We start from the raw sequence: 26,406 nt of genomic DNA, 5'->3' as shown, positions 1-26,406 counted from the left end.
CCGGCCATAAGCCGGCATTCCTTGTTACTCCATAAATCTCTGCTACTGACGTTTTGCGCTCTTTTTTTAAGTTTTGTTCAATGTCGTCGTCTGTCTCATTAAAAACGGTTCATATAAAGTGATCATTCTAGAGCTGCTACTTCTGAGTGAATATATGCAGTCGGCTCTCGGAGTCGCCTAATTGGAATTTTCGGTTAATCATTGGCGGCGTGGTGGTCCCACCAATTTTACATGCGATCCTATGGAAAGAAAATTCCCGATAATTCGAAGCTAAAAGCCGGTAAATCGATTAATTGAAAGTTATTTTGACTAAAAAGCATCGAGATGACCATCCTTTCTAGATAAAATCCGCAATTTTCAAGCCCAAAAGCAGCCTGGTAATGCTGTTCACAGTGCTGTTCACAGCGCTGGGTTCACAATGCTGTTATTGTGCCTCATGTTTAATTTGAAGTTCTGTTAATTCGAAGTTCTTTGCGGTCCCTGTGGACTTCGTATTAAGAGGAGTTTACTGTATATGTATATACAGTACACTCCGTTAAGACGAACTCAAAGGGACCGTAAAAATTTGTTCGTACTATCACAATTTCGTCTTAAGCGGAGTTTTTTGTCATTGTGGACGTTACAAAAGAGCAAAATGTTGTTCGTCTTAACCATAGTGTTTGTCTTAACCGAGTTCGTCTTAACGGGAGTCCACTGTATATATGTGCGCGCATGCGTGCCTGCGTTCGCGCGCGCAGATATGGTAAACGTTCGTCGTTTTTGCGTAAACAATTAAAACATGGAAAATGGGTAAGGGGAGAAAAATAGATTTTTTATTTGCAAGTTAAAGAAGAAGATACCTTGCCATGAACATTATATTCGGCGTTTCCAATAGAACTTCGTTTTTCATGACTGATGAAAGTAATTTTTCAGTTCATTCGGCAAACTCAACAACACATGAAGGAGGAGCCGGTGTTTACGACTGCTCGCCAGCCACTGTGCCACCCTAGTCGCCTTGCTTACTTGAGCTGCAAATATTGAACGCTGACGCTCGTTTCTATCCGGTGTTCTTCTTCTAATAAATGGTAATAATAATGATAATAAAGCATTTTTGTTATTGTGACCAGGAACGTGCACTGCCGCTTTCAAAACAGTTACGATGTGGCTTTCGTGCGGAAATTTAAGGTGTGCATCGGAGAGAGAGCATAAAGAGAGCCACAAATGAAGGCTGTGCCCAGCGGTCGCACAGCAGAAAAATAATCGTTTTAAAAGAACATGCATGAGGGTGATGGGCACGCAAAAGCCATATGTTCGTTCGTGTGGCGGGGTCCAAGTTAACCGGTCGGACAGCTGCGACGCTGACCTCATTTTTGGTGATGTGTTGTCTTGTATCGTCGAGATTCATACATCCGCGACGGGGTATTTCGATGCAATTCACCGATGTGAATGTGTGCTAGCGTACGAGTGGGGGTAGCACCGCTTGCGCAGTCGCAGGCGACGCGTTTCGAACTCCCCCGCCTGCAAAGCCACGCACCGACTATCCTGTGTGTGGCCTAGCAACGGGTTTTATTGTTCGCGCGGCATTATTTTTTATGTTTGTAACTTTTTGTCCGAAAAAAGAAATTTATTCAATAATTCGAGAGGCGTCTCCACTCCGACAGAACGACGTTGTCTAGCAACGCTCTTTATTGGCTCCCGCCAACTCATGCCGGTGGCTCGAAATGCCGGTGTATTCAATTTCCAACAGCGTGCCCCTTCGACTGACAGGCTCCATACACCCGGGGCGCGAATCTCCGAAGTGGAGGCGTGTGAAAAAAAGCGTTTCGAGCACAGCAGCAGCACACGCCCTTGATGCGTCGAGAACGTCGGATGTTTTCTCCGCTTTACGTGTCCTCCGCTGTTGCGACTATATAAGTAAAGAGATAAGTAAGTGAATAAGTTGCTCTTGCGAAAAAACAAGCCTTTATCTCCCTGAGGCTTTGTTCGACATTGCCTCCTCGCATTCACTTGTTTTATGCGTCATAAAAAAAAAAAAGAACGTGACCTAGAGCTCAATTCCACAGTGCCTTAGCCCTCGGAGGGGTTCATAGCTTTATTTCATTTCGTCAATTTTTTTGCGCGGCTAGGTGGCGCTCAGTCATGAGATGCGTGAAACGGATCAGTTCTGCGCAATCATGAGATGCCTGAAATGTTTGGGAAGTGCGCTGCAGCGCATCGAATTCGAATGTCAAAACTAACAACCGTCGCGATGTTCTGTGGAAGTACGCCATGTAAGTACACATAAATCAACGTATGAATTCAATTGCAATGTAGATGTGGTAGAAAAGTAAGAACACCTCCTGTACATAATGGTATAGGGACACAGATTAAAAAAAATTGTGGTTTATTCCTCTGTCACAGGAATCGGTAAAACACGAAAGTAAAATGTGCAGCTGAGCATGATTTGCGGGTCGACGGCTGTCTTGTGGGTGTGCTTGGCGAGCGACGTCCTGCTGGCGGGTCGTTTCGGCAAGGGTGTGCTGGCGTCATTTCCGTGACGGATATGACGTCAGTGAAATCTTGGTGAACAACCCTCTGCGAACAAGCGAACAACCCTCTGTATAACGTACTTTTGCTTATAAAAGTTGCTTCCCCGCAAGAAGATCCTGTGTGCAGGGGGTGCACCCTTGACAGGCCGCTTGCTTCGCTGTACTGGCGTCATTTCCGTCATGGGTATGGCGTCACTCAAATGTTTGTGTATCCCGGAATAAAACACTTTCGTGTTAAAAGGCTCATGGTGTAAAGGACGCTTCTGTGGTGCTACCAGCTGCACCCGAGCATGGTAGCTCATTATTGACCCCGTGTTTTCAAAGCAACTACTTACGGATGCCTGTGTGTCTTAATAGTGCTTCGTGTTTTTCTTTCTCATTTCTAAACGTGCAATTGATGACAGCGGCCATCAGAGGCGAAAAATGAGGTTTTATTAGTGAGAGGACCAACTTGTGCACCGAAAATTTCGCTGCTTCGTTTGTTTCGAAACGCTGATCGAATTGTTTGAACAGGTGCCGTCATAAGTAATTGGAGCAAGAATTTGTGAATATCACAAAAAATGAAGGAAGCTGACACTAACGCGTAAGACTAAAAGGTAGAGAAGCTGTACGCAACCTTCATGGCCATCACGAGGCTTTAAGTCCACGATTGCAGCGCATTTCCTTCTTCTTTGCTGCCGCAGCGACGTTTACTCCATCTGTGTTGCCATAACGGCGATGAAGAAGCAAATATAAGAAGCAGAACGAACGAATGGAAGGCACGCTTAAACTAGGCGCCCGCAGGTGCAAAGTGTGCCCTATCACGTGTTCTGTGTCGAACAGGCGGCGTGACTCCTCTCCCCACAGTCACAGCCGAGTGGGTAAACCGGTTGAATCTCGGTTACGAACTCTCAGGAATTTTAAAAGACAACACTGGCCTTTGGGGGCATGGTGGTATTACTGTAGATTTTTCTTTGTCATTGTACCTGGTGTCTTGTGTTACAGTCTAAGATCAGCAATAATAAAAAAGGGGGAACGGGCGTTGCCGAGTCGCTAAGGCGACTGACTCTAATTCCAGTGATCTACCAGATACAGGTTAGAATCCTGCTGGTACCAGTGATTTCCTTTCTTTATACTGTTATGCTGTGTTTTGTGAAACTCCGGAACCAACGAATTGCTAAATAGCTTCGCTGTTATAATATTTTTATTACTGCCTTAATGACAGCCATTACCGGTTTACAGGTATCTTTTTCTGTTATGGAGAACTCCTTTAAGCGCACACCAATGCAGCCAGGCAATTACCGGAAGAAGAAAGTTCGTGCAAATTTACGATACCGTGTTCCAACTAGTTTTGACGGCTCCTGTACACCAGAATATGTTGCCTTTCTTCCAGTATTCCAAGTGGCTGCGCCGTACTGCGTTATTTTTTTCCACCAGAGCTATGCACGGTCTAATTGGTGTGTTGAATAATCGAATTCTTTCTCGAAGTAGGGGATAATGCCATTATTTTATACATTTATCTTTTGTTTGCTTCTTATACGTTTCTCTCGTTATCAAGATACACGAAACGGGAAATGAAAGCCAGCAGCAATTACCGATTCATGTTGCAATTGCGACATGACCCGTATACACACACTGCTGGCAGCTTGGATTCTCGATAAGGTCGCCGATGCATGCAGAGTGTTCGGCGTTTTGCCGTGCGTATATGCAATAGCCGCGTGGGTGAACACATCAATACGGTGAATGCATCGATTGGCTAATTGGTCGATATGCACAAATCTAGGCAGCCACGAGGTCGGTGCGTATAAGCCTGCCAGATTGGGTTAGCTCCCTGAGTCACGAAGGAGCACGGTCTTCCCAGAGCTTGCGCAGGCTGCAGTGAAGGTGGTTGAGTTGGGGCTAATCTCGTTAATTATGTAGACACTGCAGGCTCTGTCTGGGCCAAGATTCGCCATACTCTAGTATTTCTTGCGTAGCGGCAGGTTGTCCGCTATCTGTGGATGCTTAGTTGCACAGACAATGGTTGGCTGCCGGGGCTTAGCGGGTGGAATCCGGGAAGATGGGAAACGATGGAATTGAGAGTGCCGGGCAACGATTTATGACAAAGGTCAGGCCGTCGTTTCCTATGCTGTTCCGAAATGATCTCAGACCGCCGTTTCTCGTGCTGTTCCGAAATGAATCAGACCGTCGCCTCTCGTGCTGTTCCAATATAAATTGACGGCTGGTTGTAAATTGCTTCAATGTTTATTCTAATTCGTGAGGTACGAAAACGTTTATTCGTCGCACATTTATTGAACTATTAGTTCGCATTACGATACCGGAGCATTTTAATTCCATCCTGTAAACTAGTTGCGTACATTATACCTTGGGTTCTGGATGTTCGGTGAATATTGTTAATAATTCGGAGGTTTCTTTTCGGACCTCCGTTTTTTTTTTTTTTGCTCGCTAAATGCGGGGTTTCCTAGAGTTCTGCGTTGGGATACACTTTATTCAGAGTTTTTAAGGTTTTATATCCTTTCGTTATAAATGAAATAAACCCTCTTTGCAGCTCGAAATCCGTACTTTTGGTGGTAAAAAAATTCCCGCGCCTTCCCGCGAGGGGAACAAGAGTAAATGCAGAGCATTGGGGCCTCAGTACTGATTGAAGGCAGTGTTGCTTCCATCGCTTCTTCCGTGATGCTGGAGTAGCAGACACGAGTAAACGTGGGCACGAGCGTCAACCAAGGAAGGAAGGAGCAACGCAGTGACTGAAACACGAGCGACCGCAAGCCGCTATATTTGCAGCGCGTGCAGTAGAGGGAGAGCAGTACGGAAGGGGGGGGGGGGGGGGGGGGAGAGCGCGCATGCGCAAGCAGCGCACGCTCTTCCACACCCCACCGCGCTGCTATCACGCACCTGTTAGGCCGAGACCGCGACGGAGCGAACGGGCTGACTACGACGCATGCGCGCGCCAGCTGCTGTTGAGAGAGAGGAGGGAAGGAGAGGCGCACCTGCTGCGGACGAGGAACTGTTGACACCGTCCGACGCAGGAACAGGCGAGGCTAAGAAATACTCTGCATTTAAAAAAATTCTTTGCTGGGCATATGTCTTACAAGATGGCTAATAATTAAATAAAATGATTCAGCTAAAAAGGGACCCGGACGGAGTGAGGACAGACACACACGGCGCAACTTTTGCGCTTGTGTGTCTGTTTTCACTCCGACCGTGTCCCTTTTTAACGCAATCATTTTATTTAACAATGGAGTACCAACGTACCCTTATTATGGCTAATAAATTTTCGCGTATTCCAACCATTTGAAATATGTGCACGCATTTTTTTTAACACTTGCTTCTTTGATCGCCACTCGCTTTAGGGCGCTCGTACAGACTGAAGCTAAGGTTGTGCAACCCAAGCGAGCGGCGATCAAAGAAACCACTGAACAACCGCGGTGCACGTGAAACTCGACTGCAGCTACGGCGGTCGGTCGAATGCCAATTGCTATACCTCACAAGTAGCAGTTCAAGACTAAAGGATTGCACCTGCGGTTTTCAGTGTACCTTCCCTGTGTAGCCAATAACGTATAGAAATAGCGTATAGAAACGTTGACTCTCAGTGTTAGACCGGAAACGTTTGCACTTTCCCCACCAAAAATTGTCTTCTAAAGACCATCGCGTTCGTTTCATCCCCCCTCTTATTTTTCCGGGCAATGCTGGCAACAGACAAGACGACGCGCGTATCCGGCTGCCGGTGATATGCAAATGCAGTGAGCAGCACACTTCCGTTCCCTCGTTCCAACCTGCAGCTTTTCCGAAACGACTTTTCGCTGCACGCGGCCGGCTTCACTGAAGCCGCAGGGTGCGACAGTGGACACGTCCATAACGGAGAGCCTCCTACTGCGCCGCTTAGACGTGCTGCCGCACGATTGCGAGGGACGAATGGAGGAAGGGGGCGTGGAATAACTCGCCGCTTGATAACTCGACCGCCGAGGAAAACCGCCGGCGCATTCGTTAGATGAATTACGAGGCGTTTCGGGAAATGGGCCGAGGTGCGCTATGATTGATTGGTATCGACGTCGTGTTAAGTACGGTGCGCGCTGCCCAGTGCCCAGCACAACGTCGGTGGTTATTGACGTATTCGCGACTGGCCATTGGGGCACGCGGAGGAGTGGTGTAATAGAGTTCTGGCTGCCGTTCTCGGGCATATTCTGCTTTCTGCCGCGGGGCAGCTGGTCATGGATGCGTTATTTAGTATCGGGGTTTCTGGATCTCAGCGCTTCGGTGGTTTGCCACCAGGGGGCTGAGCCAAAGTTCGAAGTTTGCGCCATTTTGAAGAAACTATCTTTCGATTTACCCCTTCGACGTGAGCGCACATCTCTCTGTTGTGCCCTTCGGGGCCGTCGCCGTCGCGACACTGCAATTTAGCGGTTCTTTATTTGTTTGTTTGAGGTAGGCTGATAACGAGAACACAAGGATTGACACGACTCACAAAGATGGAGGCAGCTTCATACATGTCTTGTCGTGTTTGTTTTGAAAGTGAAAACGAATGACTTAACTAGATGTCTTGAAACAAATGCCTGTCAAGTCTGTCGTACCCACGTATGTAAAACGGGAAAAATAAAGTGAAAGGGCACAACTTCCGTTGCTGTTAAGAAAATTTCGCTCCTGCACAGACGTGTGGCAACGCTATACCACTGGCTATTACTTTATGCACCTTGATAACACGCCGTCACGAGTGAGGGCTTGATTGAGTAAGCGTTATCTGATAAGGGAGCCAGCCACTCACACCACACTCGACTGACTGTGTGTGAACAGAGAGAAAGACATAAATGCACCAGGTTAGACCACTGCGCACGCTACAGAGCCTTGCAGCTGATAGACATGGATAAAAGAAAACGAGCGTCAACAATAGCTGGCATTCGTTGAGAAGTTTAGCTGCCAACTTCTTCGCTTGGCAACACTTGAAACGGCCACAGACATGGCCGTTGCGCCACGGACATGGCGCGGCTTGGGCCACTGCGCCCGCACGCCGAAAAAAAAAAAAAAAACGCCGGGGTGGGTCGTTTACTCCGTTTAAACCCGATTCTCAACGGTGGTGTCAACATAGTTGTTATTAATCGCACTCACATTGGACTCGAGGTAATACTTTGCGTTCGTTGAGGTAGAGCTTGTTAACGTGCAACACAGTCATGTGCTTAGCACGGACAAGTACCGCCATCCCGCGGAGCCCGACGTAACGAGTGACGGCGCACTCACACGGTTGCCTGCATGCCCGCCTCGCTAGTGAATACAAGCAATAGCTTGAGCAACTTTGTTTTTTTCTGTGGGAAGCGTAGCTTGGTCAGCCGCCGCAGATTTTCTGGCGCCAGTTTTTCTGGCCTCGGTTTTCTTGGGGTGGAATTCAGTTTTTCGGTTTCAGTGGGGAGCGTATGGTAACTGGAATATTACAGGGATATGTTGTCACATGGAGTTTAACAAGCTGGTTACGTTAAATGCACATTCGGGAAATCCGTGTGCCCACCACTCCACGATAACCGTTCGCGTATTATCGTTTTAGACAACTGCAACTTTCGCATCAATAAATGTACATCTTGAAAACAGGCGCAGAAAGACATTGACCCAGAAAAGAAATACACAGGACGACGCGCTACTAGCAACTGGCAAGATTTATTAACAGAGATATATAGTGCAACCAACCGACAAAACCCAACTGATTAACACTTATACAGACATTACCAATAAAAAAATACCCCAGACATAAAACATACAGCCTATCAGGTGTAGTGTGCTATCACCGCACGTGTAGTCCCAGAAACGCCAACACTACGTCTTGTAGACTGACCGAAGGATGACACCCGCGCGTCGATCCCTCCCGGCTGATTTTCCTAGCTTCCATAATCTCCCTTTGCGTACTGCCCCTGTGCCTGAAAACACGGTTGTTTTTTCGAAAATGGGTTTACACCCCTGTACTTGGCACTCTTTACAGTGTGAGGGTCAGGTGCGTGTAAGGCCTGCCCAACAACGAACTCTGATGTTCCCGTCGCCGTATGTTCAGGCCCCTTCGTGTTGGCCCGATGTAGACCTTGGCACACGCCAGCGGCAGGCGATACACCACTGATTGGGTGCAAGCAACCAACTGCTTTCCGTGTTTCACGTGGCAGCCTGTTTTTTTCGTGCCGCCCCGGCGTATCGATGCGTCTGCCAACGGCAGAGTATATCTGGCCTACTTTCTTCCCGGCAGAAAACGCAACGTTCACGCCGTATCGAAAACCCATGGCACTCTCTTGATGTAATGAGAGAGCCAATTCACATACGGAATTTTTTCCACTCTTTTTTTTTTTCTTGTGGGTCAGGTTTCGAAACAACCGTGTCATTGGCTTCATTGCTGGCACGTCTAATTTTTTTCGTACGTGGCTGCAATAGCGCCATCCGGAAACCGCGCCTCCTTGAGTCTGTTAACTTGGAAATCAAAACTAGTGCCCATCAAGTGCGTGCGTCGGGCAAACAGGAAGATGCCTGAACATCGGTTACGGGAACATCACAGTTGGCTATTGGGCACGCACCTGGCTTCGCACTGTAAACAGTGCCAGGTGCAAAGCTGTAAACCCATTTTCGAAAAAAAAAAAAAAACCGTGTTGCTTAGGCGCAGGGGCAGGATGCAAAGGGAGATTATGGAAGTTCTGAAAATCAGCCGGGAGAGATCGACGCGTGAGTCATCCTTCGGTCAGCCTACAAGACGCAGAGTTGGCGTTTCTGGGACGACACGTGCGGTGATAGCACACTAAACCTGGTAGGTTGTATTTTTTTTTAATGCGGAGCATTTCTTAGGCTCGCGATGTCACTCGTCGATGTTGTCGGCGCCGTCCACACGCTCACTGCGCATGCGCGTCGCGTCGAGGCGCAGGTGCGCGTCTCTCCCCCGTACCCTCCTCGCTCTCAACAACAGGTGCGGCGGTGCGGGAGGAGCGCGTGTACCCCGTGCGCTCCGTCGCTCTCAACAACAGCTGGGGCGGTGCGGGGGGAGCGCGTCTGTGCGCGCATGCGTCGTAGCTACCCGTGCGCTGCGTCGCGCTCAACAGTAACGGCGGCAGGGCGTGTACACGTGATAACGGCGTGGTGGGTGCGTGGAAAGTTCGCGCGCTTGTGTACGGAAGTGTGCGCATGCGCGTCTCTCCCCCGTACTCCTCTCCCTCGAACGCGGGCGGTGTGTATATAAGCGGCGGAGCGCGCGTTCGGAATTCAGTCAAGGGCGTCTTTGCTTGGCTTTCGCTTGACTTGACGCTTTGCTTGACGGCACCAAGCAATAAAGACAGACTTTAACTTTACACTCATTGCCTTCGCTTCTCCTTCATTCAATAAATAAGAATAATAAAGACGAAATAACAATTAAGCATTCCCAAACCATACCCAATTACGCAACATTCACGCGATACCCCCACCACTCTGCGACGCATTTACTCGAGTTCCCCCCGTGGGAAGATGCGGGCGGGTTTTTTTTTGTCTGGGGTATTTCTTATTGATAATCTCGGTATTATAAGTGTTAATCAGTTAGGTTTTGTCGGTTGGTTGCCCTATATATTTCTGCTTCTTAATAAATCTTGCCAGTGCCTAGTAGCGCGTCGTCCTGTGCATTTCTTTTCTTGGTCACCGTCTTTTCCGCGCCTGTTTTCAAGATGAATGAACGCCAACTCGCCCAACTTTCCATCCTGTTAAATAAATGCACATTAAAACAAGTTGTTTCAAGCTTGGTGGCTAAGACGGGCACATTGGAAGTTTATTTATTCGAAGTGGGGAAACGGCTGCCGTTTTCCCACTGCGCACTTTCCGATTCGTTGCGTTTAATGAGAATTGTCGGGTAGGGGAAGCGATCGCGCTGCTTCTCGTTCTAATTCACTCGCTTCATTTAAACCATATCGCGTCTGGCCGCTGAGAATAATCTCTGAGCACCCTTAATTTCATTACTGTGGGTGAATTAGAAACGCCGAAATGCCAAGTCCCAAAAAGGCGTCGTCCCGCGTTGGGCAATTGCGTGGAAGCGAACGCCAATGTTCTCACCTGGACATGGTTATATGTAGCTTTGTTGCAGTGGATGCTTGGTGTAATAAACTTACGCTAGTAGTTCCGTACAAAGCCGGTAATTGAACTTCAAGGAGCAAGTGATGACTAACGATAAATACGCGATTTAACTGATGATATTGCGCGTCTCGTGCCTTAAACTACCTTCGGAGGGTTTTATTCTTTGGGTGTACGAATATGGGTATTAACTACACTTGAAGCTACTCTGGGTCTGACTGTCCGTCCGTCCGTCCGTCTGTCTATGTATTTATGCATGCATGCATGCATGCATGCATGCATGCATGCATGCATGTATGTATGTATGTATGTATGTATGTATGTATGTATGTATGTATGTATGTATGTATGTATGTATGTATGTATGTATGTATGTATGTATGTATGTATGTATGTGCGTGTGCGTGTGTGTGTGTGTGTGTGTGTGTGTGTGTGTGTGCAAATTGTTATTATGACCTTGCCCTTACAAGTGAGAGGGTGATGGCACCGCTATATGGTAGGTCGAAATATGGTAGGCCGAATGGTAGGTCGAATATGGTAGGTGGAATATGGTAGGTCGGATAGACATAATATATGGTATGACTCCCTTGGCTCCCGTGAGCGAGAAGCTATCCGCTCGTCTCGCGTAGTTACTTTTCTGGGCCATATCTGGGAACGCCTGTCAGAGGGTTGTAAATCGAAGCGTTCCGCTTGTGTCGTAAATCATCGAAGCCCTTGGGTGTAGTGGAAACTTGGCTGGTACATTACAAAGCATTTTTAAACGTTGAAAAGAGCGCAGCTTCGCTGCCGTTCTCTGATTCTTTGTTTCACCGCGTCTTCTGCACTGTCTTTCACGTTTAAAAGATTGTTCGCGCGTAAAATGTAAATGTAAATGAACGCACGAGCTTCAGTTGCCAGTTCACTATCGCTGCGGGCGCATAAGTGCTCTTAACAAAAAAGCTCGTAAAGGGGTAGTAACGGCTGTATTTACTAACTCCTTACGAACTTTACTACCACCCAAAATGGTACGTAGGTCCTACCACTAAGTGTGGAACCGCTGCGCTTAGTAACTGCTGCTTGTTTGATACTAATATTCACTGACAGTAACAAAAGTGTATGAATTATTGAACGTATTAACTACAGCACGTTTCCCGCTCCGAATCACGATTAAAACGTTTTTGCAAATTCGCATGCTGACATGCTGACAGGCTCACATTAAAATGCATAATTCTAAAATTATCGCTAAAACATTTGATTTTTGCGACATGCCATCCAACTCTATCAAATGACTTTCCGATGCTGGCTATAAAAGCAAGAAGAGCAGGTGTATTTCTAAGGCAACTAAGTTGTACTCGCTCTCCTCGTGCATTCCTTTGGTTTTCTTGCTCAATTTATTTGTTGGTTGTCTAAGTGTGATATGTGCGTGCTGAATGTGTCTATGTCGCGCTGAACTCTCAGCCGATACACATTGTCGCGCGTAGCTTTTTTTTATAGGTTATGCATGTCCAGTTAGTAAAATCCACTAAGTACCTAGTTTATACTGGGATAAGTAACTGGTTAGTGTTCTGTTTGAAATAGTTGTGAGTGCGCGCGCGTGTGCGTGCGTGCGTTTGGGTGTGTGCGCGCACGTTACTGTCATGCATTCGCCCAAATTGCTTTTTCAGCAGCACGGATCGGTCTCGAGTCCATCGAGGTGGAAGTGAACTACGGGATGTACTTAGAGTCCACATGATTGAATAACAAATATAACTTGGACGGAGTTTATAACGCCGTTTTTGGTTTCTTATTTTTTATGTTGTGCTATTGCCGAGCAGCCATCGAAACATTTGCACTGAAGTCAGAGCCTATAGAGGCAGTATACATTATCTGCTTGACTGAATAACAAATATAACTTGAACGCAGTTTATAACGCCGTTTTTGGTGTCTTATTTTTTATGTTGGGCTATTGCCGAGCAGCCATCGAAACCTTTGCACTGAAGTCAGAGCCTATAGAGGCAGTATACGTTATCTGCTGTTGCTCCAAAGTCGGCGGTGCATTGAAAGTCGCCGAGCGTGACCGTTGGAGGCTCTCGGCTCGCGCATGCCAGTGGTCGATCGATTCCCAGCGGGGCTTTTACACGTAGGCTACGTATACCAACTGGTTTTGGGCGAATCTTGTGCCAGCATAACCAGTCGGGGCTCGAGTGTTCAATTCGGGATTTGGTTCATTGATGGCGTCTTTTGGACAAAAACGTGTACTGTTCGTGAGTCGCTTCTGATATTGGCCTCGCATTTCATGCGCGTTTGTAGGAATCCCGTGAAGCAGCCGCGCAACGCGGGCGGGCGCTCTGCCGAGTCTTACATCCGAGATACCCGCCGCGGTGGCTCAGTGGCTAAGGCGTTGCGCTGCTGAGCACGAGGTCGCGGGTTCGATTCCCGGCCGCGGCGGTCGCTTTTCTGATGGAGGCGAAAAGCAAAAACGCCCGTGTGTACGAGATTTCGGCGCACGATAAAGATCCCCAGGTGGTCAAAATTAATCCGGAGCCCTCCACTACGGCGCGCCTCATCGCCTGAGTTGCGTCGGCGCGTTAAACCCCCACAATCAATCATCTTACATCCGAGATCAAAGAAAGGCCATCATTCGAGAGGTATACTCGGATTGCGGCACCTTGAAAAGAAGCGCGTCTAGTTACAGGATTGCAGCCTGCCGGAGAAAGCTTAAATTTGCGCTGCGTGCGTGCTCTGAGTGAAGTGCAAGTCAGTGTTGTTCCCGAACGGCTGTACAGGCTTTCGTTGCCGAATTTTGTTACCTGTAAGCAGATATGAAAATTTGGAGGGGATCCGTAAGCATACTCTTATGAAATGACGGGGCGAAAGCGTTTCTTTTGCCAGGTTTATAGACGATTTTTTTTCTTCTTCCGATTTCGACTATCTTTACATCGCAGCTACTTGTTGCAAGATCACTATTCATGTTTCCGCGACACTATTTCCACAGGAGCTGAAAGCAAACCGAGACACCGTGAGGGATTCCTGGTGCGCGGGCTTGCTTCTGCTTTTTTTTTTTTTTTCTGATGCACGCGCTGTGGAACGCGCCCCAGCAACTGGGAATTGAGCGCGTGCCGAGGGTAAGCTATTTTGTAAACGCCAGCCGGGTGCATGCCTTCGCAAAACTTGCTAAGTAACGTAATGATAGCGGCGCTACTGGCAGCGCGGGAGGATCTTTGTTTGCTCCAGTTCGCACTCTGGACGTCCTAGCGCATTCCGCGGGGCTAGGGGCAAGAAAAAAGGTCAGGTGACGCCTATGCGCTTCCTAGGCGTTGTGAATGCGAACGCTAACACTCCAAGAAATTGCTGCAGGTGCTTTCTCACGAAAGCGCTCCACAACGAGCAATCAGAGTGATCAAATTTGGTGAATGCCGAGTCCCAATGTGCGATAAGAGTAAAAAATAGGACCAATGCTCGAAGAACAGCTTACCTGCACCCCTTGGCCTGGTGTCCCAGCGCAGAGTCCATTTTTTACTCTAATCGCACGCTGGGCCTCGCCATTCGCCAAATTTGATCACTCTGATTGCTCGTTGTGAAGTGGTCAAAATTAATCCGGAGCCCTCCACTACGACGCGCCTCATTGCCTGCGTTAAACCCCACAATCAATCAATGTGTGTATGTGTGTATGCATGCATGCATGTGTGTATGTATGTATGTATGTATGTATGTATGTATGTATGTATGTATGTATGTATGTATGTATGTATGTATGTATGTATGTATGTATGTATGTATGTATGTATGTATGCGTATGCATGTATGTATGCATGCACGCATGCAGCGAATAACGAGTACTTCGAAGTCAAGCGACTTGGAAGTACTGAGAGTCGACTGTATGTATGTAATGTCTATCCAATTAAGCGCCGCAGAGCTCCTTCTGGGTGCCTTCAAATAATGTATGGCTTTCTGCAATACATCTAAATCACTGCCTGTGATGGCTGCTGTACTATTCCCCAGCGTGTTCGCCGCAGTTGTGGGAATCACTCGTCCTTTGCCAGGGTGGGAAAAGTACAGAAATTTAACGCATAATCTGAAATGCGCGCCCTCCTTTGTTCGCTTGCGCGGACGCGTTAGCTGCTAATTAGGCGTCGTCGCTTCGGAAACCTTGCCGGTGCCAGCGGCAGGCGCACTGGTACTTTATATGAGCGTGTATCTCCACACGGGTATGCATTATACATACGGCCATCCAGCGCTCGCTCGGGAGACGCTGTTGGCTTGTGGTTATGAATACTACGGGGCACAAGAAGCTGCCCTTAGTGCGTTGAGCACCCTGCGTTCACTGACTGTTCAGGCCTGGACGGATCCCGCTCCGGCACAGAACCTGCGGATTCCGCGGGCATTATATCTTGTAAGACCCTGCTGCGTTTCCTCTATTGTACTAACGACAGAGGGAGCCGCTTCCACAAGCCCCTCGCTTCGAGCACGCAAGATTTGTCGGATCCTCAGCGTGCTGGACACAAAAGACGCAATTCTTTCCCCTCCCACTCCTGTCGGCCGCATATGTCTTTTGCATGAAATGATGTAAAACAAAAGACGTACAAAAATCGCCATTGTTTCGCAGCAAGTGAGCCCGTTATTTTACGCTCTTTTGTGTTGTTTTTTGTTTTTTCGTAGGCGGTTGATGCTTTTTGGAAATCTCAGCTGATGCGCGACAGGAGGCCGTGTATAAACCTGCCAAACAGGCACGAATCAAAATCAGTTAGGCTGCTTCCATTGTTCTCGGTCGATATTGCTGAGCATTCTGCCGATAGAGAGGGCTCAAGCAGCCAGCAAGGACTGCGGCATTCCGGACTCGCCCCCAACAGGGCCGGTGCCATCATGCCGGTACCATCATGCACTGATGAGCTCACGGATAAAGACGTTTATTCTCTCTCTCTCTCTCTCTCTCTCTCTCTCTCTCTCTCTCTCTCTCTCTCTCTCTCTCTCTCTCTCTCTCTCTCTCTCTCTCTCTGCCGCCGCGCAGTGTTGCTTGGATAGCTTGTGACAGTTGCGCCGCTGTGTGATGCGTGCCGGCCTCTTGAGTGAGCGAGTGAGTGAGTGACTGAGGGAGAATGGGAGAGGGGGAGGGAGAATTTTACGACGAAATGCTGTCCATTGATGTCCAATGCCATTCGTCCTGGGCAGTCTCCGGAGAGCTTGCCACTCAGTGACAGCCCATAGACTATTGCCGTAAGGGTTACCACGAAACCCGAAGATCCAGTGTCTCTGCTAGAAGAGAAGAGAGAAGCGCCTGGAAAAAAAAATATTTTCAATCCGCTTAGATCGCGCAGCGTGTATAGGGTGGGTTGCCGCCTTGCATAAGAACGCGTGATCGCAGTCATCGGGGAGAAATGCAAGGCGGCAAGGGCCCTAAGAACTCACTGCACGTTAAATTTCGCCATGCAGACGTATACTTCTCAGTCATATAATGAACAGCCTAGAACACTTCTGTGCATCGACAATCGATGTGCGAAGAACACGGGATAAATGCGGGACTCACAGTAGTCTGTGCGCCACTTTTATCTAAAGGGCTGGCCGCTTGCGAGTGTACATTCTGGCGGCAGAGTATCAACCGCGACGAAGCCAACGACTATCACCGAAGGATGCCAGACGTGCAGCATATGCAGGATTTTTGATATGTATAATTACTGCTTTCGTAGTATAATCCTGTGTTTTGTACTGTTGTTACAATGCTGTACAGCAAGTGTATGTATGTATTGTATGATTTGTCATGTATAATCTTATGCATGATTTTAGTTCGGTTACAATTTTGCTGTTTGTATTCTATTTTCTACTGTAACCCCCTCCAACAATGCCCAATGGGCGATGTGGGTACTTGTAATAAATAAATAACAAACAAATAAATAAATAAATAAATAAATAATAAATAAATAAATAAATAACAAATAAATAAATAAATAAATAAATAAATAAATAAATAAATAAATAAATAATAAATAATAAATAATAAATAAATAATAAATAAATAATAAATAAATAAATAAATAAATAAATAAATAAATAAATAAATAAATAAATAAATAAATAAACAAATAAATAAATAAATAAATAAATAAACAAATAAATAAATAAATAAATAAATAAGTAAATAAATAAATAAATAAATAAATAAATATGCACTTCGGGCCGGTGCAGTGTGTTCTGACGCTGGAATCGACTGGAAGCACCCGAACGCTACCCAACCCCCAGTTTCGCCGTTTCGCCGGCTGCCGAAGCAATTCGTAGCGGCCACTTCGTCACTGACATTCTCTGGGAAGAGCGCCTTTTGTCCATCCCTGCGGTAATAACATCACTTATTCGCTGCGACATCAGCCAAACGCATATAGCGCAAAACAATGCGAGAAATGAACAAACAATTTGTAAACTTCCTGAAATGCGGGCGAAAAAGGGAGTTGTAATATATATGAGGCATCATCGGGGCGTTTCCTTCCTTTCTTTCAGAACTCTCGTCCCCTCCGCTTTTATTTCTTTCTTTTTTTTAGCGAGCGCACCTTCACGCTCTGAAGGACTTGAAATAATAAAACCGCTCATGCACTATGCAGCGTTCCGTTATTGGATTTCGCTTGACGGCGTCGTTGATGTATTTTTGCCGGGGACATCAATGAGCGATCAGTTCAGGGAACCATGCAGTTATCGGGCAAGAAACAGGAGGCGAAGTCGTAGGAACTTATGTCCTCGCTTGTTCTCTCCAGTGGACGCGTTGCTGAGCGGGTCATGAAAAATCGAGAATGCACAAGGAACTCAACACTGCTTTTTTTTTTCGATCTTGTTTGCTTACCGGGCGGGAATGTTGGCATTACCGGATCGCCATCATTCCGCATGTCAAATTGACATCTTGTTTCAAGGTTTTAGCTTGCGTGAAGTTCTGAAATAGCTATTAAAGACGATAAACCTTTCTTTTTCTTTAGGTAAGCGCTGAAACTTTGTTCTGTCTGTCTGTCTGTCTGTCTGTCTGTCTGTCTGTCTGTCTGTCTGTCTGTCTGTCTGTCTGTCTGTCTGTCTGTCTGTCTGTCTGTCTGTCTGTCTGTCTGTCTGTCTGTCTGCCTGTCTGTCTGTCTGTCTGTCTGTCTGCCTGTCTGTCTGTTATCCAAATTGCCCCCCCCCCTTCCCACCAACAAAAAGAAGAAAGCGAAATAAACTTAATTGTTGAAAATCGTCGTGTTGAAAACTGGGCTCTCCAATACTTTGAAAACATTTCAGGTTAGGGAAATCGGGAGCAGGTTCTCCGACTTGTTTGGTCTGGCTGCTTCTCTGGCTTAGGAACATGTACTTCCCATGAATCGTTCTATCCTCCTGGTATAGGAAAATTAAGTAAAATGTCACTAAATCAATCAAACAGCTGTTGTTGAATTTTATCAGGCATAGGAGGAGGAGGAGGAGGAGAGGCATACGATTCTTTAGCGCGCCGCAGGTGATGCCATCATGTCCCGTTGCGCTTGCTTACGCGCATATGAGCACCGCCATTGCGAATGGGGTGTCCGTATAGTGTCTTCATTCGCCTCTGTTGGGGCGGTAGTCTTACATTGAATGGCTTCGGGAAGAAAACTCCCTTCGTCATGTTTACAAGAGCGGCATCGTCAACGTTGAAGCGGAGGTCAAGGTTCCGGCTCACCGCGCGCATTCGTCGCTTTCCTTGCATCGTTTCACACGTTTCCTACTGTTCGGATTTTCCAGTTCTTTTGCTGAAAGACGAGCAGTGAACTTGCCGTAGGGCTGTATGCAAGTTCTTGAAATACTGACGTGTGGTCGCTGAAGTGTTGTTGACTTTAATTCGAAGTGAAGGAGTTTTGAGTTCGTGCGGCGTCGCTGCTGTACCTGAAGGCGACTGAGGACTGAGTGAGCGAGTGTCGGGATTCAGAGTGTCTTATTCCACCGTATACGACTCCGGTCGCCTCATACATAGCGCCCACAATCTGCGGCCGACGCGTGCCCGTAACATTTTCGGCTTGAATCTCACGCAGTAACTCTCACACAGGCCACGTAGTGAGACGAAATGACAACCGGTCGACCACCAGGGCAACAGAGGGGCCACCGAGAGACGGGTCTATAGAAGAAGGGGAATGCCGTTAACTCGGTGGGGGGACGAAATCAGGAGGGTCGGAGGCAACGAATGAACTCCGGCAGCGCAGGACAGGAGCTGGTGGAGGTCAGTGGGAGAGACATTCTTCCTGCAGTGGACCTAAATAGGCTGTTTTTTTGTTGTTGTTGTTGTTGATGATGATGATGATGATGATGAATAACTACAGTGCCCCTTTAAAGCGCGAGGATCACGTCGTAGTCACGCGCTACGCGCCTAGTCACCACCAACCGACGAACAACCTTGGGAGGGCTTGGGCAGAAGCCAGCACGAAGCCAAGACACACTCAGTTTCTCGATCGCCGCTCGCGATGGACACGGGTAGGTTGCGTTGGTGGCGCGCCTGGAAGCAAACACGCGTCGCGTGGAGGCCTAACCTGGGGGAGGATGATCGGACGCAGAGCAAACAACGCCGCAAGTGTTTGCAGTGGACAGTGAGCCGTCGGTACACTCGTAGGAGGACTACTCGACAAGAACGCCGCTGCACTCTGGTTCTCCTACAAGGCTGGAAAAGTAATAACAATGCTTACGAGGGAAAGCAGTCGGTTTTTGCTGTTTTGCTTCTCGTGCCTCGTTCGATCGTGCAGTTTTCTTCGAACATTTTCTTTACTTGTCGAGCTTCGGATTTAACGGTTTTGGTTGAGTGGTGGTGGCCATCTCCCTTATCCGATTACTGAGCCAACTACTTTAAATTCAGTCTATCGCACTCGGTCTGAGAGGCGTATGGAAGTATAAAGAAAAGTTCAATTAGACATGATACGAAGAAAAGTTCAAATGGACATGATGCGCAGGCAATGAATATTGAGTGGTCGGAATAGAGGGTTGGAGGAACTGTATTTTCATGCTGTACTTCAATTGCGCAAAAACTAACGAAGACTGGAGAGAGACGATACGAGCGTTAGTTTTTGCGCAATTGAAGTACAGCATGGATTACCAACTCGCCCAATCCTACAGCCTACTAAGCTGTATTTTCATAATGCATTTTTTTTCCGGAAACACCAGTGGGTTAAACGAACGAGAGCAATTGGAGATTTCAGATCTTAAACATATTTGAAAGCGGCATTCAAGAAGTCCAGTAATACGTTCAAAAACAGCCATGAGAAAAAAAGAACGGAGAAGTGGTAAAAACCTAAGTCATTCAGCGTAGGTAATTGAATATTATAAGCGGTCTACGAATAAAGCTGTCGGGAAAATGTTGTCAATCGTTGTGCTGTACATGAGAGAAAAACTGAGCAGTCGAATTAGTGTGGGCTGCGGAGCACTCAGGGTGCGTTCTCAGGTAATGAACGTTAGGGTACCTCCTCGGCCATGAAAAGAGAGTGGCATACAGTAGGTCAATATTAGTTACTCATATGTTACCAGCTTTTGAATAAATACGCAAATTATCGAACAGCTTCTCCCAACGTCCCCTCCTCTCCTCCCGTGCCTTCTCTTTTGAATGTGGGAGTCGATTCATCGAAAACATTGTCGCATCACCCCCCCCCCATTTCCTCTTCCGGGCTTCCTCTTTTTTCACTCTCTTAGGTGACACAAACTCATTTTAAAATGTTTTTATGTATCTTCGAACCGGAGAATTGGAGAATTGGTAACCTATTTCATTACACCCGAAATGTTACAAAATAAAAATATGGAGTGGCTGCTAGAGAAAAACTGCGCTGGTTAACGGGAGAGAACCGCAGAATCGGAGAGGAAAAACTGAGTCGCCATCGCCCTGATTGTGGTGGTGCTGAGTTTCCACTCGGGTCCAAACCTCGCTTTCATTGTGGCCGTGTGTGCAGCGCTTTCACTCCGTCCGACCACGTCGACCGTGTGCACTCATACTCTGATCCGCCGAGACCTTAATGGTCCCGAATGCGCTGGCGTCCAAATTATCCAAAGTGCTCCGTCCTCCGCAAGGACGACCCACTTGAGCCATCCCGGTTGTCCGACTGCAATCCTCTCGTTCTCTGCATGCATATCCAGGCAGTGTATGCAGAACCCGGATAAAGCATCTTCACCGCTTGACATTTGAAGTCCTGACTTCATTACCGAAATTTATTGTTCGAACATTGCGTGTATAGTTTGTGATCACGTAAACGCAGTGCATGGACGCGTACGTCGCGTCAGTCGCCTATCTATCATCGCCTCCACGCCGCCTTCTTCCTCAAAGCTTTTCCTTGATTCCGGTCGTCCTTTACTGATACAAATGCAGCGCTCCCGGCGGAATCAATTGTGCACCCCTCCTTGACTTCTTCGGCTCACTGCACGGCAGTCTCCTCTCAATTCGGGCACCCGCTCTTTCCTTGCCAATCGTATGGTGCTGGCTTCCTTCGTGGAAAATTTCCCTGGCAGAGACGGCTTGCCATTTCTCCCACTCGTTTTATTCCCTACGTCTAGGAAAAATACGGTGGGTGAGGCCACTGGGGTCTCTCGCCTCCTTACGTCATTATTTGCCGTATTTAAACACAAAATCGGCCTCGGAGCCAAAAGAACAGAGAAGTGAACACAAACTAACTTCACGAACGTCATTACATCAAGTACACTCTCTCCACTAACAACCTCCTCTGAATCTCTGCCCAAGGCGGTGGCTCAGTTCTCGTAGATAGCAAGAGATATCTATGCTTGGCGTTGTTAAAATATAACCCGCGGCTGCCTAATTAGGAAACACGGACTCCAGACCACTCGGCATAGTTGTTGTTTTGTTTGCCGCGCGGATATTCGTGGAAGCAATAAGCAACCGAATCACAATACCGAAATTGAGAGGCATCGAGGACGTGTAGAGGAAGGATATCGGGAAAAAGAACTGTGGTTGATTCCTCTGTCATAGTAATCGGTAAAACACGGAAGTGAAATCTTCAGCTGAGCATGATTGGTCGGCAGCTGTCCTGTGGGTGTGTTCGGCGAGCGACGTCCTGCTGGCGGGTCGTTTCGGCAATGGTGTACCGCGTCATTTTCGTGACGGATATGACGTAAGTGAAATCTTGGTGTATCCCGGCATAAAGCACTTTCGTGCTAAAATATAAAACCCGAAAACGAACAACCCGAAGTATAAGTACTCGTTAGTACTGAAGGTCTTCCCCGCAGGAAGACTCTGTGTGCACGGGCGCACCGTTTACAGGCCGCTTGCTTCGTTGTACTGGCGTCACTTCCGTGACGGATACGACGTTAGCGAAGTCTTCGTGTATCCCGGAATAAAACACTTTCGTGTTAATAAGAATCCATTCACTGAAATAAAAATAAAAAAAGCTCAGGTCCAAATGTCAGCACCGACTCAGTAACTGGAGAAATGCCAAAACACTCATGAAGTAGCTACGCCATGTTCTCACGAGCTGGCTTTCAGCTTGTTCCCAGCGGGAAATTTCATGCCGTTGTGAGCCTCCAGTGCTGTGTACGCCCACTTTAGTACACACTGAACTGAATATTTCGGGTTGTGCATCTTCACTGCACCATACTTGTGCTTTGAGGGAAATGCTCCGCGCGCAAACGAGGCGAGTTACAAAGAAAATAGAGTAGCTGGCCTTAATGAAAAATTTAATTGCCTGAACAAATTTAAATTATTGAAGGACAATTGTCAAAAAATTTAAAGAAACTCCGCACACACACTTTTTTGCATGCTTGGCTTGGTTGCCTTAGATCCCAGGGCCTTTTATCACGTGTCGTATATAACAATAGATCGGAAAAAGAGAAAGAACTCACTCAATCGTAATCGCAATTTGTTCCCTTCACGCTGTACTCACTCAAGCTCAGGCTCAAAAAACTCGTCTGTACTCAAATCACTTGTACGGTGGGCAACACCCTTGTCTATAACACTGAGTTCAACTTCAACTAGTTACCTCTCAAAACTGCGGACTCAAATTTGCCACAAAAAACGTTGAGGTCAAAATATACGGATAAGACTTCAGAATGACACAATAGTTTTCTTCAAATGCTTTTCGGCCGAGGCAAGATAAGGCTATAAGTACGAAACCGGTGTTATAGACAAGTGTGTTGCCCTCTGTACTCACTCACCACATACTCATTTGTAATCGTACACATCTGTACTCAAACTCAATAGTCCTCACGAGTACTCGTGCTCAATCTGCACTCACTCGCACTCATCTGTACTCACTTCTACTCATACTCAATCTGTACTCTAACATTAGTCTTCACGGGTACTCGCACTCAATCTGTATTCACTCGTGCTCAATCGTACTCACTTTCACTCAAGCTTCACTCAAGTTGTATTCAAAAGTGTTGCTACAAATTTGTTCTCGCAATCAACCACTTGCATTCACGCGCTAGTCTATTGACCTGTAATTTGAACGGAGCAAGTGCAGTGAAGCCACCTAGCCCGCCCTTGCTTTTACTATAGCAACCCCATGGTGAGCGGGTGCCGAAAGCCGCAGAAGAGGAATGGCAAAGCTTTCCCCCTAATGACCTCATTTTACCCTCCTTACGGGGGCGCTGCGGCACCGGGAAATGCGTGAGACTCGTGCACGCACGTCGCTATTCGAATGCGTGCGCGTGATCAAACTCACAAGTTTGTACTCGTGAAAACAATACTCGGGAGTACATGTAATCGCGAGTGCATTACTCATGAGTTCTACTCGCGAGTAGATGTACTCACGTCTGTACTCCCACGTCATCGTACTCACATTTTGTCTGGGCCTGTACTCACTCATCGTCTGGTCTGTACTCACTCATCATCGTACTCACTCGTGAATTTGAGTACAAATAAGTACAAATGAGTGTACTCACGAGTGAGTACGCCGACCTATGCATATGACTATAGTGTGTGCCCCTAAAGCACATCGTGTCACAAGTGTGAACAGATAAACAGATTTCTGAAAGGGAGTCGTGAAAAACCGCTTATGCATTGAGATCAGCTTCTGTCCCCAAATATTTATAAAAAGAACGAACCGTAGAATTTTTATAGGTATGGTGGACTTTTCTGAATAAGATCATCATATATATAGAGACAAAAACACAGAACCCTTTGACATGTATCACGAACCAAACATATTACGCTGTGTGGCCCCGTAAAGAAACAGTGTAATTTAAACAGCGACAATTCCACCACGCCAAAGCACCTGTACACCAGGAAGGTGTGCAGCAGAAGTAAGGTATGTCCCCGTATGTTGTCGTCTGCCGGAGCCTCTAGTCCTACCTACGAGCAGTGGGAGAATGAACTTGCCAGTTCTGACCCGGATAGGTAGCTATGGCTGACCGAAAGGGCGAAGACGGCGGGTAGAACCAATGGAGTCCTGGACTAAGGACCCCGCCCACCTACCACTTCTTCAATCGAATAAAGTTTCCTCCTCCTCCTCCTCCTCTTCCTCCTCATCCTCCGCAAAGCTCAGTCGAGGGACAGGAGAATTTCCGCGCGTGGCCATATAGGCGCTGAGAAGACGTCGACGCGTGTGCACACACGTGAAGTCTACGCACGTAAGAGCTCGCCGAACAGTCTAAACAGGGCGAGTGGCCCCAAAAAGTAAAGATCTCAGCTCCTGTTCATGTCTTGCGCGCATCGAGAAAAGACCAGATGCGCCTGCGTCATGTCCGGCCAAATCTCCGCGCGCGAACTTCAGGACTCCGGCAAGGCTTAAGATGACGACACGTGCCGCCTATTCGCACCTACACAGACTACTGCGCGAAGAGAAACGCAATATCGCGCTCATGCCTGCTCACTGGGAGATGACCGTCGCAGGCGCGCGTGTAAACACCAAGCAATAAAGTACTGCCTGGATGCCCGTGGAATTTCAGCATTTTTTTGTTTGTGTGCAACTTGTTTCGGAGCCTAGTCCATCTGGTTATCTTTGTTGCTTTTTTTAAGTGAGTGAGTAGGTATCTCTTGGGGCTGTATTTGTCTTTTTTTAACTCTTTCTCTCGCCATAGCGTTTATTCGGGTATTCCATCAAACGCCTCCTGAATGCGCTAGCCTCGCTTGCTTTATAATGACGTGCCAGCGCCGTGTAACACTCAACAGGCTGATCGTAGCTTATTACCGGTCGCGAGGCAGCTTCACATAGTTTCGGGTGTTTCGGTGTCAGAACACCCCCCGCAATATTTTCTGGGTGGTGCATTTCCGTCTCCTTTTCATTTTGGCCTTTTTTTTTCGTCCACGCTGTTTACACTCCGCAGCGTTATATTAATATGCGAAAACAAAAATATGAAAACTAGGGAAGAAAGTGAAAATGAAATGATGTTTGCGTGCCGGTTATCCTTCTTTCTAGGTTTCTCTCTTTTTTTTTTTTTGCCGTAGGAGTATAGCACCCCCCGAAAAATATTTCTGGCTACGCCACTGATGGGACGAGTACATTTTTGCATTAGCTGTGTAATTGTCTTGGCCTATAACGTTTTAGAGAGTGTTAAAATGTATAAAATGCAGCAAAAGTGCCAATAAAGGAGTATGCTTACATAGGTTGGAAGTAACAATACGCCACAGCAATTAGGAAATTAAATAATGGGTATTAGGATGAGAATGAAGGAACCAAAACTAATCTTGGACACGCAGCAAATCTCGCTTTCTTCCTAGGTACTGACCTGCTTGCAGAGGCAAAAGAATACAACTACCTTGGCCAGATGTTCAGTGCTTATATCCACCCCGAAAAAGAAATCCGACGTAGAATCAGTATAGCCTGCAGAGCAATCGGCAAGAGTAGGCTACCCGTATCACTAGAAATAATAGTGTACAACTAATGCGTTTTGCTAGAAACTTGCGCCTTTCTAAACGACTCAAAAGTAAACTTAGGTCAGCCCAACGTGCCACGGAAACAAGAACGATAAAACTAACTCGAAGGGAAAGGGAACGAGCATCCCATATCAGAGAACAAAAGCGGGTCGTTTACGTCGTGGCTCAAATTAGGAGCGAGAAGTGATGTTTGACAGGGCATGTAATGGGAAGAAGTGACAATAGCTGAACAATGGGAAGAACTGACAGAGTGACCACCAAGAGACGCGACTGTATAAGTAGGGGAAGAGACTTTACTTTGCATTCATTCGATTTCAGTGGAATCGGTTTAGGGATCAGTAAATACTGCCCTCGCGCAGTGAAGATGAATGTTTCCATTGATTTTCAGTCAGAGCGAACGCGAGGTTTAAAGTTGACGCTGTTTTAACACATGCAAAAAGCTGATTCAGCAAGCAAAATTAGCGGTGCAGTGTAAACGGGGGCATATAGCGCGGCACTGATACGCTTTGGGTGTACACGTTCAGCGTCCGGTTCTTATTGGTGTTCGCCAAAGCGACAAAAAAGGGATACAAGTCAGTGGGGCACGTGGCATCGTCATCGTTCAGGGCTGTCCTTTTTTCGTTGTGGACCACTGTTTACAGCAAGCAAGCGAGCCGAAATGAAGGCATCTGCGCGTCACGTTGGTACTAGCGTTCAGAGCTTACACAAGCACTTTTCAGCGTGCTTTCCTGAGCGTTAACCTTCGGAGAAGCCGCTGTACTTCGCAGAGTCGAGCACCCATCCCATCATTGTAGTCTATTTTCGTAATGAATCGTTACGTAAGACTGAATCCGTCGCCACCCGAAAGCTTTCTTTGCTAAGTAAATGTTCGCAATACTCACAAATTTCGTTGTTGGTACAGAAATGTGGCTGTTTAGTATTTTTATCTTTTTCAGTTGCACTCCACGCACGTTTCATATTGCCAAAGCAGGTTTTGATAGCTGCTGCTGGAAAATAAATAGCGGAAGAGCGGAAAAAGCTAACAAATCGCGAAGCTGACAGGGAAGCAAGAAAAAAACGTCGTTAAATGCGCGAAATGACCTGCCAATCAGAGGCCTCTTGCTGATCGTATAATTTAAAAATTATTGTTTTATGGGGTGCGGA

At 47.1% G+C, this 26,406-nt stretch overlaps 1 protein-coding gene across 2 annotated transcripts in view; it reads left to right on the top strand.

Annotated features, from left to right (window-relative positions):
• The window catches only part of LOC144170270 (multiple C2 and transmembrane domain-containing protein 1-like), a 251,515-nt gene that overhangs the window by 98,980 nt on the left and 126,129 nt on the right, over window positions 1-26,406 (top strand). The window lies entirely within an intron of this gene.

This window comes from Haemaphysalis longicornis, unplaced genomic scaffold, assembly GCF_048455015.1.
Source record: "Haemaphysalis longicornis isolate Haplotype H1 unplaced genomic scaffold, Haemaphysalis longicornis Haplotype H1 scaffold_2, whole genome shotgun sequence".
In the NCBI taxonomy this organism is placed as follows: Eukaryota; Metazoa; Arthropoda; class Arachnida; order Ixodida; family Ixodidae; genus Haemaphysalis; species Haemaphysalis longicornis.
Note: the sequence above shows the minus strand (reverse complement) of the source record. Positions and strands in the feature narration are given on the sequence as shown.